Here is a 20967-nt window from a genome sequence, read left to right as displayed (position 1 = left end):
CACCTACACACAAATAAAACACGCATATTCTATGTCACCGTGTTTCACTCTCATTATTTCCGCAATGATAACCAATGTGGTAACTGAGAAAGACAATTCAATGAATATTTTTATTAACTTTTTCGGAGAAAAGAGTGGTGGATTAGAAGGAACACAAGTCTGTTTTCTGTGACTAACAAGTATTCTCAGATATCCCCCATTGAAACGTTTTGAGACCAGATTGTTTATATCAACATGAATGAAATGAAATGAAATCTTTAAATTTTACGTCCCACGATTATGCCGGTTAGGCTAAAGGAGACGGCGATTATGAGAAATGAGGAATGAAGAAAGTGGGAGAAAACGGGAGAACCCCGAGAAAACCCACGCACACGGTGTTTGTCCACCACAAAGTTCACTTGGCGGGGGCTGGGATCGAACCCGGAACCCCAAGCACCAGAGGTAAACGCTCTACCACCGAGCCACCGCGGCCCCCATCAACATGAATATACAAAACCAATCAATATGTTGAATATCCATATTTGATGTTGTCAATATCAATATTGGATGTTGTCAATATCAATATTGGATGTTGTCGATATCGATATTCGATATTGTCGATATTCGATATCGATATTGTCGATATCGATATTCGATATTGTCGATATCGATATTCGATATTGTCGATATCCGATATCGATAATGTCGATATCGATATCCGATATTGTCGATATCGATATCCGATATTGTCGATATCGATATTCGATATCAATATCCGACATTGTCGATATCGATATTCGATATCGATATCCGATATTGTCGATATCGATATTCGATATCGATATCCGATATTGTCGATATCGATATATCTATTCGATATCGATATCAGAAAAATATCGAATGTCGATATCGAAATTTCGATATCGCACAGCCCTACCTCCCACTTTCTTCATTCCACCATTTCATTCATTATTAATCATCACCGTCTCCTTTAGTCTAACCGGCATAACCGTGGGACGTAAAACTCAAAGATTTCATTTCATTTTTTACAATCCCTGTTGTACATAATGCGTTAAAAATTAGGAGGGATATGTTCCTGGCATGGTTTTGTGTTGTTAAAAACGCAAGTTTAGATTATCTGCGATGACTGAAATCGTACTCCTTTATGAACTGAAAGGTCACCTTCGAAAACTGTTTGCCTGTACTGCAGACTACTGATATGTTTAGGGTTGTAAATTATTGCTGTTTGTAGGATCTCATCAACTTCGTACGTGTTAAATTTTCTATTTTTGTACTACCACATACACCATCGCAAATAGACTCTCTGTGGCTTGTGGCATGAACAGAATTTTAGTATGTTCTTATTGTTATACTGACCACTACGTCTGCGGGTGGTATATTAATTTTTGTTAATACTATGTCTTACGAACTGATTGACTTTTCTTTGCGCTTCATGAACGAAGTTAACATCATGTTTCATGTAATCAGATTAAAAACAACTGAATATACAGTACTAGATGATAGTGTCAAATGGTAAGATTGTGCGCTATTCGTTTTACATATTGCACTTTGTATTTTGAAATGTACGAGTGAAGTTACTGAATCACAAAGTTAATGAAGTCAGAGAAAGTGGCACAATTCGAAGTTTGCTCCTGTCCGTAGCTAACCACTCAGAAAATCATCTCTCTTCATATCATCAAAATCCACAAAGATTCTTATAATAAAATCTTCCACATTTTGGGACGAAGGATATTTGATCTCGATTGTTTCTGTCATAAACTGACATTAATAAATTTATTTAGTTCTCAGTTTATGACAATCCCAAAAGAGAATAACGCAAGGTGAACGTGTTCTTGGTGGTCCGGTTGTTAACCTTTACAGCCTCCGGACCGTAACTGACAATACTTTAAAATCTCTTTCTTCAGAAATAAAGTTCCTGTGAAATCCCTATATTAAGACAGAGTTCCTCGTGGTTGCATAGTAACAAACATTTCTACTTAGATTTTTAATTATATTAGGTTTGACTTTTTTACCAGGCATCGTCATCGTCAAGTGTTTCAGGCTGATCAAGATCTTAGTTTCTGATCTAATCCCAACCTAATCAAGATGTCTTGCTTTCCACACCTGTGTTTAAAGACGTGAAATTCAGAAGCTATCTGTCGTGGCCACGATTGAAATGCAACTGTTAAGATTTGTATTTTATCTCCTCTGTATGAGCATAAACTCAGTTTGTTCTTCATTCTATAAACTGGATAATACACTTCAGCTTTCTTCTGTAAACTACGCAGATCTGGTACGCTCTGCTGAGTGATCGGAAGAAGGCGGTGTCAAATTTTCGTACGGAAGTTTCAAAATTTGTACAGTTTTTGTTACATTTTACGTTTACTTTCGTTTGGCATACTTCAAGATTGAACATTTTGATAGGGAGTTCACTTCTATTGGAGACTCATCATGATTACATCCGGGTTTTCCTTCCTAGGAAAGGATCACTCATGTTTGTAAAAGGCAGCACTTTGGTTTTAGGTGATAATGGTACAAAACCAGTTGCGTAATCATTATAATCTTCGGTTACAGAGTTGGGTGATGGTAATGAAAAAGATATGGGTAGGAAATTTCTTCTTTCGAGTTCTTTCGAGACTTAACTTCGCCTTTTTACTAAATTTTAATTTTCTAGGCATACATATTTATTAAATGAAGTAGAGTAAGCCTGATTTTGTTTCTAACAATTAACGGTAGCAATAAAAATCCAGCGTATATATATATATATATATATATATATATATATATATATATATATATATATATATATATATATATATATATATATATATATATATATATATATATAATAATAAAAAGTCGTCTGCGCTTTCAAATATATACATCAATATCCTACGTCTTGATAGAAGAGAATGATGTAGTAGCTTTGACAAATGAATCTATATACATCGTCAGAATCGACCATCACTATTTTGAACAGATATTTCATAGATTAGGAATTCATTAATGTTGCTGTACATCATATTTTCGAAATCGCATCAAATTCCCAGTAAGGTGACCTTCAATACTTTCCCTCAATACAGCATTATACACTTGAGGTACGTTTTTTCAATACTCGATAGGACACAATACATCCTTTTTACAGGAATTGCATTTTTGATATTATTGACCTCTATCGAGATCAGACAAAACGCTCAATTGGTAGCATAATAAGCATAACTATCCCATATATACCTCCGTTTCTCGAAATTCGTGCTCTATCGAGTTTTGAAAAAAAAAAACGTTCCTCATTGGAACGTTCAGACATTTCGTTCCGTACTTTTGAGCCCAACAATCTTCTGAAAGCTGTAAAAAAATTAGAGATTAACCAGAGGTAATATGAAATATATAGATGTAGATTAGGGTACGTAGATAGATATTTTTCTGTTTTCCTGTAGGTGGTATAGCAAGCTCCATAGAAACATAAGATGGTGGGGTGGGCTATTGTATTTGAGCTGGATGTTTTGTTGAAGAAGACCAAGTATAAGTTTCCGGAAAATAGCGTTCTGAAACGTAGTTTTGCTTTCTTTGTCAGGCTGTTTTGCGTATGTACCTGAATCAGTTAAAGTGATGCAGTAATTAGATTGGGTAAAGTATTCAGTGTATCATTCCTTTGTTAAAAACAATATTGGAAATTAGGAGGTTGGGGTAGAAGGATAGACTTAGAATCGCCATAAGAAACACATGGAGAAGACTATCTTGTAGAATAATATGCGAGAGATTTAAAAGCCAGATACTTCATCACCTTTCTCTACATCAACTAGAAGTAGGCATTCAATATGGGGCTGAAGTTGCAGCACATGCTGCACGTATGTATTACTCCTACCCTCATCAGAAGCCTAAAGCCTTCCTAAAGGTTGATTTTAAAAATGCTTTTAACGAATTAGACCGGAATGCAATGCCCACTGGTGTTAAGGAAATTTTCTACCCATCTATCCTTACGTGCTCCAGAGTTATGCTCAAGTCAGTTATTTATTATACGGCACAGACATTATCTTATCCCAAAGAGGAGTTCAGCTAAAAGACCCTTTAGGTCCTGCAGTATTTGTCTTAGCGCTACAACCAATCGTCAACTCTATAAATACGAATTTAAATATATGGTACCGGACGATGGCACTATAGCTGGAGACCCGGATACCATACTAAATATAAATACATTAAATGATATCGATACAAAGGCATCTTTAATAGGCCTCCAACTAAACTACTGTAAATGTGAGATTAGCATCCTGAAAACACCTCTAGAACAGACAAATATATTCTTCACCATGTTTATTGAGGCGGCCCCAGGCACTCAATTAATGTCGCCTTCAAACGCTTTTCTCTTGGGTTCTGCCCTTTCGTCTGAAGCAAGATCTTTACTAATTGAGAAGACCACCAAGCTGGAGAATTATTTCCAACGATTGTCATTAATGTCGGCACGCTAAGCTTTTTATTTATTAAGAACTACTTTTACCATACCAAGGTTACTATATTTTCTACAATGTTCATCATCTTGGGAAAAAAAAAAAAACTACTTGAGCGTTACGATAACTCCATCAAATCTGGATTAGAATCCATCCTGAATTGTTTTCTTCATCATAATGCATGGCTTCTAGCTTCTCTTGCGATCAATTTTTAGGGATTAGACATCCGACGAGCCTTAGATATGGCTATTCCCGCCCTCTTGCCATCATTCTATGGTTCCAAATGCCTAATCGAATCACTTCTCCAACACGATATAATTTCTCGCGGAATTTCTGAGATTGAGGATTGCTCTATAACTTGGTCATATTAGTTGACTTAGAGTTACCCGAAATCAACACCAGATCAAAACAAATCACATGAGATATGCCTATCATTGAATCACGCCTCTCCTTTTTACTCCAGTCAGCAGAAAACTTAGGAGACAAAGCCAGACTAGTCTTTGCTTTCTCCTTAGAAGCAGGTGCTTGGCTCAAAGCCCTACCTTCGCCCAAGCTCGGCCTTCACCTAAGTAATGAATGCTTCCGAATAGCCATTGCGTTACGCCTAGGGGCAGATATACCGTATGTGAAGCCCATAAATGTCAAGCATGTAAGAGCGAAGTAAATAAAAATGGTTCACATGGCCTTTCATGTTCCAAAAGCGCAGGTAGACACACTCGCCACTCAAATGTTAATGAAATTATAATGAGAGCACTAATCTCAGCCGGCATACCTGCAATAAGAGAACCCATTGGGTGTAGCAGAACAGATGGAAAAAGACCAGATGGGATGACTCTGTTGCCGTGGAAGAGAGGTAAAGCTCTAATTTGGGACTTTACGTGTTCAGATACGTTCACTCCTTCCAATCTCCCCTTTTCTTCAATTCAGGCGGGAAATATAGCTAGCCGAAATGAAAAGGAGAAAATACAGTAATCTTGCGGAGAAATATCATTTTGTAACTATCGCTATTGAATCCAGTGGTTCATGGGGCAGAGAAGGTATTAGCTTTATAAAAGAAATAGGGAGACGTATCACGTCATCTGGCGATGACAGAGCAAGCACCTTTCTCATACAAAGAATCAAGTATGGCAGACCTAAGGCAATGTCGCTTCAATACAGGGTACCATGCCCAGAGGCAAAGAACTAGAAGTATTCCTACTGTAAGACATTAAAATGAAAGATATGAATGACACGTTAAAACAAACTGAAGGATAATTAATCGTCTCTCTACGAGGAACCATTGACCTTTTCTTAAACATTAGTCTTAATGTGTTGGGAAGTGTTTAGGTTGATGCTTCCCACGAAAAATCCGTAGAATTTGTTGGTAAAAGTGTCGCTCTAGGTATCGAGCCGTTTTATTTATTCACTTATTTTCAAATTCCAACATTTACTATTGTATTATTATTGAAGTTAATTATTTATGTTTTAATTTCCAGAAACTACTGTAGTTAAATACTTAGAATTAGGGTAAGAATATAATGCAAATAACAGTTCTGTAATTATGGCGTGTTTTCATAAGTGTTCATTTTTATACGTCACTTACTATGATTATTATTTACAGTATAATGTCGTACACAGTTGCTTCATAAATATTAAATTATTTTTGGAAAATAAAATAATTATTTTACATCCAAGAACAACGTTATAGTTTTAACTAATATTGGAATTATAGTATGTCCGTACAATAATAGTCGGGATTTAAACAGTCATAATTTTGAAACAAATGAATCGCCTGAACCACTCGTAAACTTGCGTACGGGATAGACACTCATCACCATATGCATTTTGTAGCATTTGGTACGTTTCACTAAAAGTTTTACCCAGTTTAACACAAAACTCAATTGCAGCTCGTTGTTTGAAACTCATTTTCCGACCGATGTACACAACACACTGACAGTTGAAACGCAATAACTTTGTTGCCGTGCATCCAAATGTCATGACATTTATACCAGTTGTCAATGAGGGACTACGCCATCTACCGGTAAAATATTACAACAGATGGCACTAGTGGTACTATTTGTTTTCAAAAGTTCGGTTTCTTTTGGAATGGAGGGTGTATTACATGTGGAGGTTCAGTACCTGATATATGAATATTGTACTGATGTACTCATCGACAAACGACAAACATTGTTTCATAACTGAAAATAAACTTGTTTTTAAAAAATTTCATCCTGATTGAAGCTGTCCAGAATTAACTGTAGCAAAGTTAAGCCTTCTATCTTTGCCCTGTGGATAAAGATTTTGTAACTGAATTTGTTCCAAAGGTAACTTTTTTTTTTTTTTTTTTTTTTTAATACACAGTGAAGAATTGTTTTAGGTATGCCCACCTCTGGAACACTTCCGCACTGATTTCTTTGGGCTACGCAAATAAACGTGTTCGCACAGCTTCAATTGTTTCATCAAACACTATAATGACCGTCTTGGGTGAGCTTGCTTCGCTAGCCCTCAAGTCTGTTGGTGTCTTCTTGTAAGGTTTCACATATACGAGGATGCAATTAGCGACCAAATTGCGAAGAAAAAGGACCAAATTCTCTGATCTGGCTATTGGATTCAGACCTGAATATATATATATATATATATATATATATATATATATATATAAAGAGAGAGAGAGAGAGAGAGAGAGAGAAGGGAAAAATGGAGATATTTATATAACGTATTTCGAAAAAGACGTGCGAACAAAAGAAAACTTGAAAACATAAAACATAAAGGAATTAGAAAGAGTGGGAAAATTGAAGGAAATATACATTAAGATGAGATCAATAGAAGCTCGTAGGAACAATGATACACTTCTGGTCATAAAAGCCGAGACTGCTTTCCAGAGCCTAAGTCCAAAAAGCTGAACCTAGATCCTTACGTCCCTCGGATTCTCCTTCCATTTTCTTGCAGAACAACATACATATTCTCTAATAGAAATATACCATCTAAACGTTGCCTCCAAGTAAATATTCAAGTGGCATATAGAAAACACCCATAATATGTGACAGAGAAAGTGAAAGCAAAACTGGCATACTTGTACTAGATTTAAGCCTGTGGAAACGTCAACAGAACATAAGAAACAAACGCAGAAGGCTGGTAACCATACGCTCTTTGTGTAATGGACAATGTATTGGATTCGCTTAGCAATGTTCATTTTAACATAGATTCAAATACTGTTTGCAGGTTTTTTTTTTTTTTTCTGATAGAGAATCTGCATTTTACTAACAAAGAGCATTCATGTTTAAGTGGAAGAAATTTATAAATATATCACAGCTATGTCAAATATACATTAAAACGTATATATTAGACAAAATCACAAATTCTCTTGTTTCTAACGTTTACTCCGGTGCGGGAGATGTATGTTCGATTCCTGCTGAGAGCTCATGTGGTTCGGATTCCACGTTAAGCAGTAAGTTCGGGTCTCTCACAATCTCGGTGTTGAAAGAAATGCTAAACTCTAATACAACACAGTCTAATATTTACTCTTCAAGAGAATGCAATATAGAAAGATGTTCGTCCTAAAAACTAATTTTTAGTATTTCACACATTGTGTAAAAAATAAATCTCTTCACTAAATCATATCAATGCAAACACAATTGTCCATACTGCTTACGGGAAGAATAAGGTATAATAAATATAAAACTAGTCAGTAATTGAGTGCTTCCACAAGAAGGGAATGATTCCTAAAGGAATCCATGTTGATCTGCTACAACCTTCGAATATGCGGGAACTTGCTACTGTGAAAAATTGGGTTGTAAATTTCAAACGTAGAAGGATGTCCATTAAAGATCCTCAGCATCGCTGACTCAAGTAACATTGATGCTGTTCATGACATGTTATTCCAGTATCGAAGAGCAACTATTCGAAGTGACATCAAAGATATATGAATACTATGATGGAAGTACTAGATCTGAGGAAAGTATCGGCCAGATGGGTTCCGAAATTTCTAAAGCCTCCAGCAGCGAGTACTCGCTTGTAAACAAAGCTCCGTGGCTAAGCAATTAGCGCACGCGCCTTTGGCGTGCGAGACCTGGATTCGATTTCCGGCTGGAGCTCATGTTCGTTAATCACGCCACGTTAATCAGTAGGTCCTGTCTTATAGCCTCGCTGCTGAAAGGAACGTTAAATTCCAAATCAAATCATCTCGCTTGTAAACATTTAAATTTATAAGCAGGAGCATTTTTTGTCAAAATTCCAGACCCAGGATGCAAGTGTACTCGACCTGCAAACTCCAGAATCGTCCTAATACATAAACTCAAGTGACTGGTGGTAAAGCAATTCCAAGAGAATGCTGCTTTGAAATATTCTTACCTCCGTGCATCCAGAATATAGCACCACAGTTTTTCCATCTTCTCTCAGTTTTGAAAAAAAAAAAAAAAAAAAAGAAAGAAAAAAAAAGTTTTGAAAGTGATTAGTGATTATAATCGAAAGTGAATTTCTGAACCGTCTGTCTTACAGCTTCATCATCTGGTAAGAGAAAAAAAACACGACGAAAATGCAATATACGTGAGAAATGCGTTTGGGTCCATCGTTAGTTAGCCTTCAGAACAACTCTGATTCTTCATGGAATAGAGGCATATAACTCATTAATGGCTTCCAGAGGAATATTGTTCTGTTCTGTTCCTCCTGCAGTGCAGCATTCAGGTCCGGTAGTGAGAATAGAGGTGGATATGCTCCGGATTTTAGCTTCAAATTTTATAGCAGGTAGTGTAGAAATCAGGGGATTGTGCATACCTGATGTTGAAAAATGAAGTATTTCAGTTTAACGTCCTATATTATGGCTGTTAGGCTAAGGAAGGCGGATGATTAAGGCAAGTGAATAATGATTAAAGAGTTGGTGGGAATAAACGGAGTACCCCGAGAAAACCCACGGACACTATTTTGTCCACTAGAAACTTGCTTAGCCGGAGATCGAACCAGGGACCCCACACACCAAAGTTAAGTGCTCTACCACTTAGTGCTCTATCTGGTGTGCCCCCACGAGATGTTGAAGTTCATCCCTATGTTCATGAAACGACGCATCAACAGCTCTAGCAATTCAAATTTGCATACTATCAACGTGGAAAATTACATCATTGGCCTGAAACACTTGGATCATAAGGTAGAATGTGTCCACGTATCATTGGAAGTTATACTTTCTTTGAGCGTAGTCACAAGATCCATGGAATACAAGAAAATTGCTCTCCACAGCATCACAGAACCGCTAAATTATGGCAGAAAGGGAACCGTTCCGAGCATAAGTTTCTTTGGGCATCCACCATACATAATCTGCCTTAATGTTGAAAATTAGGTGAAAGAAGACTCATAGCGCCATATTACTCATTTCCGATCGTCGGCGGTCTGTTTTGCGTTTTCTCAGTACTATTTTTTTCAGGTTAAAATGTTGATGGTGATCGACAATTTGGAAATTTCAATGTTTAGGTTATGCAACTTGTGTCTGATAATGATTCTGGGACTCGTTCTACGTTTTTTGGTAATACTCCTTTTCAGTCGGCGATTCTGTCACTCAGGGTTTCCTTCCATACACTCTTCCTCTTCGCTGACGTTGTATTGCTATGAGCTGTTTACAACGTCACCTTGGACACTGTTCCTCGCGACTTATCTAACACACCGGCCACCGGAGATATATATTTGCGTCAACTGTCCGCGGGTCTAGAATTTGACTTCTGCAAAATCGTAGAGGTCTCCTACTTTACATTACCACCTTTTTTCTACTTCAGCACACTCACACCTTCACATATCTTCCGTATTGCAAACTGCAGATATTTTCATATTTCGATAACTATGTGTGTAAAGCATTGAGCAATCCTGTTTTCCTTAATAGTATTAAAAAAAAAAGTCTACTTGGAACTGGAATACATAAATACTTCTAATAATAATAATAATAATATCGAAAATATGATGTAAATTCTTTATAATTAAAGTTGAATAAAAGTTAAAATTCTTATTTCCTTACCGTTAGCTACTGCGGCAAGTACTGCGTGCCGCGTACAAACACGACAAAGGTTAATTCCCATCGCCTGACCATGCTCTTCTTTCGAATTCGATTGCGATATGTGAAGGATTAGCAGCCAATAGAACGGTGGGAAAAAATACAGGTCCCTCACCTGGTTGTACTCTTGACCAACCCTCCAGAGTACTTGCCATTAATGTGTCTCTCGGCTTCTGTATTTGCGGTAATTCCAAATTATCGTGCAACATATCAGCAAGTTAACATTGATAAACTGAATAAAACAGAGTACCGTTTATTCTTGAATAATATATTCTTCGGTGTTAAGATTCAGTTCACACGTTCGTTTCAAAGTTAAGAGGTTTTTGAAATAGTTGCAGACAGCGACTTATGCTTCTAGACCCTGAACGAACTTTCATCGACTCATGTTTATTAAACTTCTAATTTTATTTCTCATAGGAATTATTTCTGGAAAACTTACAATAAAATTAGCACTGCTGTTTATCTGTTATGCATAGAGAACTCTTCGTTTTAGAATTTCGGAAATTACTCATTACCAAAGGGAAGCATATAAATATTGAGTATGGAAGTATATCATTCACAGAAGTGAATTAGTAGTAATCTAATTCAAACATAGCAAGTGAAATTGGCGGAGACACCAAGCCTGAAGAAATCCAAGGTAAGTTTCTACTTCAAAAGTGGACTGGGATAGGAAAGATACTAAGCTTGGGACTCACTGCAGGTATTAACACGGTCACAGGTAGTATTCCGGGACGTTCCATAAAACGATTGCGAGGAGCTTCTATGCAGGAGAAGTTGAAAATTAGAGCTAGATGTTATGACAATACTGAACCACGCGCTGTGCGAATTTTTTTTTCTCATATCTTTGGAACGTTTCCAAAATTGCTGTAAACGGCATTGCGGTCTTATGATACTTACTAAACACTTTTTCGAAACAGCCCTTTCAGAACAAATTTTCAGTTGTAACTTTGTTTTTGCTTGTTCGAAATACATCATTTGATGATCGCAGTATTCAACATTAAGATACTTTGGATGTGCACTACCCCATCCGTCTCACTTGCAGTATTACTGTTGTAGAACTCTCCAAAATTGAGTTATTTCGATGTTTGTGACACTGTAGTGTCCTTAATTTGTAACGCTGTAGGACAAGTGTGGTATTGCATTGTTTTTGTATTGCATATAAATTTAAAATTTGTAATAACCTGATGTAATGCCATTTGAAAAAACACAACTTTAGGTTGGGTTAACAACACTTAACTTGTGTTATCACAGAGTAGGCTAAACAATGTCCCTCTGCCGATATTTGCATGGTACAAAATTTCAGCATTTTTGTCCATAAAGTTACAAGGGTATATCAAAATAAATGGTCCACTCTATATATCAGCTTTTTTATTATTATTATTATTATTAGATTTTGGTTTTTGCATCACAAATTGTTAAACAAATCAAAATTTGCGTAGCAGTTTTTAAGTTTTGTATTCCATTTTCGACAATGTAGAAAATTAATAATAATACTAATAATACATTTTGCTGTTTTATGCGGATAGGCAATAATAAAAAAATAAGATTTTATTAAAATGTTACAAACAATAATGACAACGTAAAGGAACGCAAACTAGAAGTAATATAAGTTGTATTTTTAATTTTTTTTCTTTAGATTATCTAAGCAGGTAGCTGGTTTTGAATGTGTCCATATCGAGTTTTCTATTAAATGCTGAATCTGTAATGCCGTCACGAAACGGAGAGTTGGGATTATGTAGTCTACGAAGTGAACCTTTATTTTTGCGATAAAGAGACAGTATGTTAATATAGCAGAGATGTTAATTTCCAAACTGATATTGTAGCCAAATGCAACTCGAACTCAGTCATTTCCCCATTTTTCTATACCAAAACGCTATTTTTATTTCTTCATTTTCAATGGAAGGCAATAGGACTTGCAAAAAGAATATTTCTGGACCAGTGCTATGTAACAATTAGATGTGTCATTTACGAACTCCTTACCAAAGCTTGAATAAACTATGAAAAAAATAGGACAGAAAAGTGCGTACTGCTGAAGTCCCGTGTTTTTTCTAGTGATCTTGTTTCCGAAACGTAAGATAGGGTCTTGCATCTCAAAACCTCATTGAGGCTCTTTCGCTTACAGATGCAATATAATGTCAAAGTACACAAGTATCTTTGTCGTCAGTTCTGTGATCAGTCTCCATTAATGTGGTGTTTAGTCCGTAGTGGATTGGTTTGTATTAATGAAAACCTAAAATACACCTAAACGGAATCGTGTTTTGAGAAAGGTTATATTTCTCACTGAACGTTTATTTGTATATGTGACATCGATAGAGAACCGTTCTGTCTCGAAGGAAACTGATTTTTTTTATTTTTTTATTTATTTTAGAAGTAGCTTACTTTTGTAAGAAATACCCAGAGGAAGGCCCGGATTGACATATACGGGCCAAATTATTCAAAATGAAGAGAAAATAAGTGCATAGAACTGAAGAGTCTGGTCTCAGGGTAAGGAAGAGTTAAAAGTGACATCAAGTTAGTCAAAAGATTGCTGATCTGATAAGAAAAACTCTACTGTGTTGTATAAACCATGCACCAGCACTCCGCCCTGAACCTGTAAATGCATACAGAAAATTAGTAGGATCAAATTGGTTTCAACATTTCATGCAGAATGACATTTACCTTGAAAGGAAAACTGGACGTAACTAGGAAAGATGTAGCCAGATTGCTCAATAAGCTTTTGTATTTGTAGCCAGTAGCTCTTGGGAATCGCCTCGCTGTACGTACTTTCATGTGCGCCAACCGTCATTCTGTGGGCAAATAAAATAATTTGAATAAATGGAGATACTTTCCATTCATTTATTGACCCTTAGCAATCGCGTTCAAAGAACGTTTTGCTTCAAAAGAAAGAAAAATTTTGCCGGCTCGAGAGATACAAGTACACTCATGTCCAAAATTATTGTCGCATGTCTATAAATATGTTCTATGAATATAACTTGATAACAAATTCGCCAGGTATTTCTTGTACTCTTAGTATGTGTATAATCGGAAAAGACATGTATGTGGCAAATTTCATGTCAAAAGAGCAGTAAATAAGAACAATAAAACGAAAATAAAAGTGTGTTGTCTATTTAGCAACATTTTGTTTTACTCATTCTAATTTTCGTATTTATACTTCTTTTCCTATGAAATTTACCACAAACATACATTTCCCGATTATACACATAGTATCAGTATTAAAAGTATCCTGCAAAATCATTATCAAATTATATTCTAACAAGAAGACAGTTATAGATATGCGACAGTCATTTTGGACATGAGTGTACAATGAGGAAGAGAAAGTCAATTCTGTATGGAAAGTTCTTTTACCAGAAAAGCACTTGAATCAGAAATCACTTTACCAACGCAGTATTCATTCTTTTAAAGTTGCGAGCAGTACATCATTTAGGATCAAACTGTATTGAAAAATTCACGAATTCCTGGATAGGAACGGTAAGGTTATATGAAGTATACAGTTCTCGAAATAATTTTATGTAAACTAAGATAAATTTGGTGGTACGAACCTATTAACTTATTCATTCCATTTATGTATTTATTATTGAATCCATTATTTACAATTATATACATATGATCGCAGTAAGCTAGGTCTAACGTCATTTGACAGTTAACAGTAGATTTGCAAAAAGTATTGGAATTCTTAAAATCAGACCTAAAGCGCCGTGAAGATGAGTAAACTTTTCGCAAAACTGCTCTACATTTAAAAACTTTATTTCGATAAAGGTCCAAATTTGGCGCAGGCCCGTGGAGAATTTTATTTTGTTTATGGAGAAGATAGTTATAAAAAGTGACAGCCAAAGGATGGTTCACTCGCTTTCGTTCTGGAAATTCGATATTCTAGATGCTTTTCGCAGTGGGTGACCAATCAAAGCAAAAGTGGATGATATTCCAGAAAGTCGTGCAGTCATGACATCGCCAATCTTCTTAATATCCATAAACAAATAGTGTTAAATCGTTCGGAGAGAGCTGCAATATAAAATAGAAAATTAACGTTAAAAAGAAGCTTTTAGGTGCCACATAATCTTACTCAAAAACAATGACTTGATCGAATTTCTACCTCAGAATCTCTAATGAAATGTAACGAACTCAAACTATTTTTGAAGCGGTTGGTCACGGGTGATGAAAAGTGGATAACCTACAACAATGTGGAAAAAAGATCGTGGTCGAAGCGAGGAAAAACTTCAGAATACGTGGCAAAGAATTCTACACTGACGCAGCAAGAGTATGTAGTGCGTTTCATAGAATTGGAGGGCTATCATGCATCACGAACTACCTCACTTCTGCTGGCCAGAAAGGTAAACTCGGACCTATACTGTCGACAACGCGAGTGCACCAAATCCGGCGGTAATCGGTCCTCATAAAGGGTTCGTATACCACGCTAAGAGTGCCAGACCAACTACATCTTTAACTACCCGTCAGAAATTGAGAGAATGTGGCTGGGGAGCACCTTCAGACTTATAATTTATTTCGGTCTCTGCAGAATTCCCAGAATGGTGTTAAGATAGTTTCAAAACTGGACTGTGAAAACCATGTGCCACAATTTTTTGACCAGAAACCACAGAAGTTCTATAGAGACGGGATTATAGTTTTCCCGGAAAAATGGCAGATCAGAACAAAATGGTGCATATGTGGTTTCATAACATTATTTTCAGATCTCAGTAAATATGTTCTCAATTTTGACCTGTAATACTTCTTAGACAACCTGATACTGGGGTTTCAAAAAGTGAAATAAACTTAATTAATTTTTTGTATCCTTAATACGTACAAAAGGATTGAAAATAATATATCACTTTTCAATGTAGCACTTTCTGCGTGCGACACGGTTGTGCCATCGCTTCATTAGTGGGTGTATTTCACAAAATAAATAAAATAAATTAATAAAATAAAATAAAAGCAGCACCCTCTCTTTTACTTCATTTTTACTGTGAAACTTCTTGCTACGTAGGGTTTCCTTGAGGGTCCAAACACATGACAATCACTCGGTGCTGCATCCAGGGAATATACAGGATGTAGGCACTGAAGACGAAGGAGCCAATTCTTGTACCGTTACTTGAGTTGTGTGTGGTCTCGCGTTATGATCCTGCAATAGTACACTAGAAGTGAACAAACCACATTATTTTCCCGTGATTGCGTGCCTCAAATGGTTGTCAAGGAGATCACAATATGATTCGCTATTCCCTTGTGAAACTACTTCTCAACGTTAGCCCGACGACTTTCATCACGAGATCTACGTCTCTGCTGTAATTGCAATGTAGTCGTGTGGAGCGCGTAGTATTCTGCGTTGACACCACATATTTTATTTATTTTTATTTTATTATTATTATTTTTAGCTTTTGTTCTACTACTAAACCTGCTGGAGCGACATACAGGAATCCTCATAATGCATTCTCATCCTGTAATGAATATATTGTTTTTCATACTGGTTTTTGCTCTCCTCTAGTGCATGTCTCCAATGGGGTAGCTATTACTGCGATTGCTGACGTTACAATTCGCATCAGACGGCGTATGTTAGTGTTATAACAAAAGAGAATATTATATTGTGTATTTTCGAAATTCATCTGTCCACTGTATCAACGTGATTTTTTCTTTAAAACATTATATATATATTTGATATTTTATCAGTATAGTCATGTTCCTCTTCAAAATAAGCGAAAGAACACTTCAAAGATCAGAATATTTTAGATCTTATGGACGTAAACTGACAAAGTTGATACTATCTTTATATTGTATAGTTACAGTAAGCTACACTTGATTACTAAATATCTTCAATTTAGAAGGACTATTTGATTTTGCCCGACTGTGGAGAATGATAGAAGACCTGTCGCAATAATTTTGTTTGCTGATTTGAACATCATGCTTATATTTTCGAGGGCCTGTGGAGAAGTTCTGCAATAATATGTGAAAAGACTTGTGAAATTCTACGTTATTCCATCGAGCCACACATGAAGTAGGGTTAGCAGAAATAGTTCACTGAAAAATATCGACAAATGTAAACAGAATGAACTTTGATTTTATCTTTATTTTCTAATAATCGGACACCAAGTAAATTTTAGCCAAAAGGTTTCCTTTTCACGGTGTGTGTGAATATAATTAACTATTTAATCTGTGAATTGTTATTGATTTACGAAGTACAGAAGTACTCTTGTTTATACAAGATGTCGGATAAGCTACTCTCTATATTGAAGCAATTATATATTTTTTATTTATTATTTAAGTATTAGCATATTTTGTTACAACTTGTTATATATATCGTAAGGTTTTCTTCAATATAATTTTGAAAATTAATATAAACTGCATTCTCAACGTGTTTCCTTGAGTATTGCTTCCAGTTTATATAGTTGCATAGTTTTCTTCGCTGACCTTCTTAATGGTACACTCCCAAAGGACGCTTCTAGCGACATATTTGCTTAATGTTAAAAAGTTCACAACTGTTATACTAATACTACAAATCCTCAGACCTGTTGGTTTTGCTCACCGTATCAATCTCAATACAAGTGCCTTCCTTCAATGCAAAGAATAAAATAAAATGATTTTTTTTTTTAAGTTTTACATCCCACGGTTATGCCGACTAGGCTAAAGGAGACGATGATGATGAGAAATGAATGAAAGGGTGGAATGAAGAAAATGGAAGGGAACGAGAGAACCCCGAGAAAACCCACGCACACGGCGTTTGTCAACCACAAAGCTCACTTGGCACGAGCTGGAATCGAACCAAGGACCCCATGCACCAGAAGTGATCGCTCTAACGCAAAGAATAACGAGTATAATTATGCAAATATCAAAAGTTCAGTTATCAAGGAATGAACTTCGTATACAAATCACCCTTGAGATTTTTAAGTTACTTAGGTAACTTAAAATCTATAGACACATAAAAATTCGATACTGTTCAATGGTTGTGATATCTTTCACACATCTCATGGTGAAAGCATAAAGAATGCTGAGCTACTTTTTTTTTTCTTCTTAATACTGGTAACAATTTAGTTGATTACTGTGTGAGATTTATTTTTGTTTTAATTCTCTTACAGTGCATGTGTGGAGAGTTTTGTAATATTTTTTGCTGCGATTGAATGATCTGCAGCTTCAGTTTGATGGAGTATCACATTTTCCGAGTAGTTTCTACGCCAAAGATTGGATATTGGAGTATTTACTGTAGGTATGTTCTCTGAAAATGAAAGATAAAATGTATTCTAATGGTTTTGTCATTTATTTCAGAAATAACACCTGCAGAAAATGCCTTTCTCTCGCTTGATATTTATTTCATATTACATACATTACTTTTACTATCTTATCTCCCTGACAGTCTGCTTTTACTTATCTTATCTGACTGAACTTTTATCTACATGAGTTGTAAATGACTCTCTCTTTCAGATTAGATTTATTTTTTCTTGAAGGGAGGGAATTAGTGTAGAAAGTGTAGAAATGTAATGTAATTTATGAGGAAGCAAACAAATATTATGAAACATGCTGAAAATTTGTTAAATGAATCTGGAAACTACGCAGTAATACCTCGGAGAGATGATGATAACGAGAAGAATAGTACTCTAAATCACTTGTTAGGACATTCATTAAAAGTTTAATAACACTAAAATTGTAAGAAACCACTCAGTAACGTTGCCAGTCTTATTAAAGGGGCTTAAACTTCCACAAATATCTTTGAATCTTTGCCAATGGGTAGTAAAATGGAATTCATTAAACAAGTTATTATACGTAAATAATGGCCATTTACTTCCAGTTGTAACGTTTAAAGTGAATACGTGAAAATTATTAATTAAATTTGTATGGCGATTATTTTCTTAACGTTTAGTCCTTAGCATAACCAATGATGTCAGAAATTGGTGTATTCCTGCGTAGAAAGTGGTGTTTATTTTTAAAGTAATATTAATAATAATATATTCAATGATTTCATTATATTAAACTCAGAAAGATTATTTTAACTTTTAGTTCATCAAGTAACCACGTATTAATAGTTATTTCCCCTAAGTTGATAGTACCAAGTAACTAATTATAGTTAATACTTGTCGACAGTATGCAACACATTGCAATGGTCGTATGACCAATTACTCATCTACCAATGTTTCTCAGTCAATATTTCGAGGGCTACACTCGAACACAGCATTTACCAGTTTTCTTGTTCATGTGAAGGTATGTATCTAGGAATAACGAAAAGAAACATTAGCACCAGGTTAATATAACACCTAAAGGGGCTCCGAGAGGGCAAAAAAAGCCTATCTTAAGATTACCAAAGCGCCTTCAAGCGACCGAACACTGTGCAAGATATGAGTGTTCTTCATCCTGCTGCCTCTGATATTGAAAGAAATGTGTTTGTGGCATATTACATTCGGACAAAATAATAATAATATATTAATACAGACACCATCAGATTTGAGCTGTTTCCTCTGTTTGAGCGTTGTTTCAGTTGAATCACTAGAGAAGCCATTGAACATGTGCAGGGTACTTCGATCACACGTCAAATCACAAAACGTCTTCACAACATACGAAAGACGTGTTTGGTAATGATTTCACTTCATAATGTTAAGGTTTACAATTACATTTGCTTAATGAAGTTACTTTTTTTAAATTTTCTTTTTTGTCTGAAAATACACTATATGAAACTTTTAAGTGGAAAACGTAATTAAATAAAATCATGTCATTCTACAAAAAGCAATAATGGAAAAGAAGTATTTAAAAGATTGAGATATACTGTAGTAAACGAGAGGATACATGATATGTACAAATATTATGTAGCTGGCAGACTTGTATGACAAAAGCTTTAGAAAATAATGCAAGAAAATTACACCATTCTGGCTACTATTTTTGTCAATAATAATAGCTCGCAACTCCAGTGTTAGCGTGCGACCTTTTGATGCACTCTTTCCCGGTGGAAGATCTTTGAAATTCGAACGCATTTCGGGGATTCGGATTTCATCAAAAAATGTAAGTTCTAATATCATACAGCCTTGTTGCTGAAAAGGGACGCTAATCTCTAATACTCAACCAAAATAAACTAAGTCAGAAACATATATACATCGGATCACAACAGTAGACAGGTCATTGTTTTAAATTACACATTGGAAAATTTGATTTTAGTAAACTGTTCAACCTCACCTTGTTAACGAGAGACGGGAATTATTGTGTTTGTATCGTACGGCCAGCCATTCTGACTTAACTAGCTTAGATTATTCCAGCTTCTGCCTGTTTCACAAGGAAAGTGATGAAGTCGTATTTATAATATCAACACTTTGACCTGACTTCTTAAAAAATACGCTTTTTTTATTTTACTTCACAATTTTTGTGGATGTTTATGTTTAAAAAGAAACGGAAACTGCATCATACCTATTGACTGAGTGAGTTGGACTTTAAGTTTCCCCTTCAGCGACGAGGTTATGTGAGACAGAACGTACTAAACATATACCAATTAATAATTGTAGTGAAACAAAATAAGTATGAAATAATTAAAACAAATTATTTAATGTGGAATCCCAACTACTACTCGGCTTTGTATCCAAGACAGATAGCAGAAAACGGACATATGACCTCACGCACAGGGAGCACACACGTTAAGCACTCACCCACTTATATGTTCGCATGGACCTATATTTTGATGTGGAGTCCAAACCAGTTTTCTTCTCATAGGGAATCAATACCATACCTTCCCAGTTTCTTTTGAGAGTATTGTGTCCCTATTAAATATCGTTATTTAATTGTCTGGAGTTGTATTTATTATTATAATAATGATAGAAAAAATTACAGGCAATCTATATCAAAATCCTTGAGTTTAAATTTACTATCTCTGAAGCTCGTAACTCCTTTTGTTTTATACGAAATTTTCGATATTTGTGATAAGCGATTGAGCAGTAGATAGTGTCTCTGCTGACTTATCTTTTAGCATATTTACTTTAGTCACCTGTGTTGTATTTTTTTTTTTTTTTTTTTTTTTAATATTACGCAAATGACAGGAACATGATGACATTAACACTTAAAACAGTTAAAAACTGCGCATGCTCTTCGGGGGAATTCAAACCAAACCCAGGATAGACTGCGTGTCGTAATCTGGAACTGAACACCACAGATCCCTCTGCAGATAATACTATTAATAGTAGTAGTGATAGTAGTAATAGAAATAGTAAGTTAAAAACTAAATAATACAAATAAATAAAATTTCATCTTTTAATGAAGGGGTTGAATGAGATTGTGTTTGATAGTGTACATGTTAGTGATTATATCGTGATCATACGAGTTAACGACACATAGTTCGGAACATATACTGAAACATTCCACTTCCAACTCTCCATATGGTGTCACAAATATCGAATTCGAAACACTCATTAGAAAGTTTTCCTTCTCAAAACTGGCTTAGACTGTTGCTTGAGGAAATCGGTTCATGAATAGGCGCTCAACGAGCAGAATTCTGGTTATGTGTGCATTAATATATAAATAAAAAACAAACATTTGGCTTCAAAAAACTTTATTACATGTCTTTGATATATATAATTAATTCTT

The 20967-nt window shown here is 35.4% G+C and overlaps 1 protein-coding gene across 1 annotated transcript in view; it reads left to right on the top strand.

Annotated features, from left to right (window-relative positions):
* The window catches only part of LOC145660600 (uncharacterized), an 80831-nt gene that overhangs the window by 14791 nt on the left and 45073 nt on the right, over positions 1-20967 (top strand). The window contains exon 2 of the mRNA XM_081725861.1: positions 17493-17620. The gene's annotated coding sequence lies outside the window, so the exon portion shown is untranslated. The remainder of the gene's footprint in view (positions 1-17492; positions 17621-20967) is intronic.

Source organism: Thermobia domestica, chromosome 9 (assembly GCF_964235325.1).
Source record: "Thermobia domestica chromosome 9, izTheDome1.hap1.1, whole genome shotgun sequence".
In the NCBI taxonomy this organism is placed as follows: Eukaryota; Metazoa; Arthropoda; class Insecta; order Zygentoma; family Lepismatidae; genus Thermobia; species Thermobia domestica.
This window is presented reverse-complemented; position numbering and strand designations above follow the sequence as displayed.